Here is a 2,090-nt window from a genome sequence, read left to right on the forward strand (position 1 = left end):
TTTCCATTATTTACGGTAATGACACTTTTTTTGATTCTCTCCGTTTGTCTTTATGATGTGTCTTAAGATCAAGCAGTTCAGGGCTATGTGCAATTTTGTTAACAAGTATTCAATTTTATTTTCACAAAGGAATTGCTTTTAGTCTTACCCGTTGCTTTTAATTACTTTTATGCATTATGCACTAATTACTCTACCAATTACTACCTATTAAAAGCAATTAAAACGTACAAGCAATTAAAACGTACTTATATCAATTGGTCACGAAAAACTTAATACACGGAGAAGTTAATCGACTATGCTATATATGTTATAAATCAAATATGCTCCAATAACAAAAAATAGCCACGAAAAATATATTAAACACATTTGTCACGCTATATAGAAAAGTTTTGCATCAATATGCACAGAAAATTTAACAACAAATTAAATATTGCATCACGAAAAAATTGATGCAGTATATTTTTTGTTAAATTTTCTGTTTCCATTCTTTACGGTAATGACACTTTTTTTGATGCTCTCCGTTTTTCTTTATGATATGACTTAAGATCGAGCAGTGCAGGGCTATGTGCATTTTTGTTAACAAGTATTCAATTTTATTTTTGTATAGGAATTGCTTTCAATTGCTTTTAATCTCACCCGTTGATTCAATCTATATTCTCAAACTCATCATTTTCTCTCACAGGACTTACTTAATGCTAATTAAAAACGAATAACACACTTTTAATGCAATTAAAAACGAATGACACACTGTTAATGACAATTAAGAACCTAGTTAATGACTTGAAATCGTAGTTAATGGCAATTGAAAACTTTTAACCTGCATATTTTCATATAGGAATTGCTTTTAATTGCTTTTAAAAGTGTGCACTAATTACTCTACCAATTACTACCTATTAAAAGCAATTATGATGAACTTATATCAATTAGTCACGAAAAACTTAATACACGGATAAGTTAATCGAATATGCTATATATCAAATATGCTCCAATAACAAAAAATAACCACGAAAAATATGTTAAACACATTTGTCACGCTATATAGAAGAGCTTTGCATCAGTATGCACAGGAAATTTAGCAAAAAAATATTGCATCACGACAAAAATTGATGCAAAACATTTTTTGTTAAATTTTCTGTTTCCATTATTTACGGTAATGACACTTTTTATGATGTTCTCCGTTTGGACTATTCAATTGTTTTTATGCACTATTCAGTTTTATTTTCGTATAAGAATTGCTGCACTATTCAGTTTTATTTTCGTATAAGAATTGCTTTTAATTGCTTTTTATGCATTATGCACTAATTACTCTACCAATTACTACCTATTAAAAGCAATCATGACGTGGTTATCTCACAAATCGAATTACTGATTTTATGGCTGCAATAGCTTTAATTGCTTTAATCGCCCTATTAATAGCTCTACCAATTACGCCCTATTAAAAGCAATGATTCAATTTTATGCTAATCAATTACTATTGCTCTAATTGCTTTTATGGCTGCAATGAATAGTAATTATTAACAATAGAAGACTATGATCATTCACATTTGAAACTAACAAAGAGAATTGTCAAGTACCTATTTAAATACCACTTAGTTGTGAGAATACAACCATTCTCTACTTTAAGCAAATATAACTGTTTCTTGCACTTGCTAATATGGAAAACATTTTCACCCCTATTTCAATTGTGACAGGTGGAAAGAAGGATTTGAAGTTGATTGTCTGTGTGGCCCATATATGGCTGATCCGTGATAAGGAAAATCCAGACGATATCATCTTCATGAACATGATATTGGTTGATGAGAAGGTATATTATATAAATCGATTGTATAAATAAATGATCTTTTTTTCAAGTTGCCACTACGATAACATATACTATGGTTTTTGTTAATGACATGTTATTTTTTGTTTAGCGAGGATGGATCCATGCCACTGTTCGTAAGTTCCAGTTATGCTTTTGAGAAATATTGATCTAAAGTTAGGATTATGCAATGGAACAAGGTTAACCATAACCAGAATGGGAAAATTTGTACTTGAAGCAAAGATTATATCTGGAAGTAACATCGGCGAAAAAGTTTTCATACGCAGGTTAT

This window comes from Medicago sativa, chromosome 4 (assembly GCF_051527215.1).
Source record: "Medicago sativa cultivar Bolivia chromosome 4, Bolivia_mono, whole genome shotgun sequence".
NCBI classification, from domain to species: domain Eukaryota; kingdom Viridiplantae; phylum Streptophyta; class Magnoliopsida; order Fabales; family Fabaceae; genus Medicago; species Medicago sativa.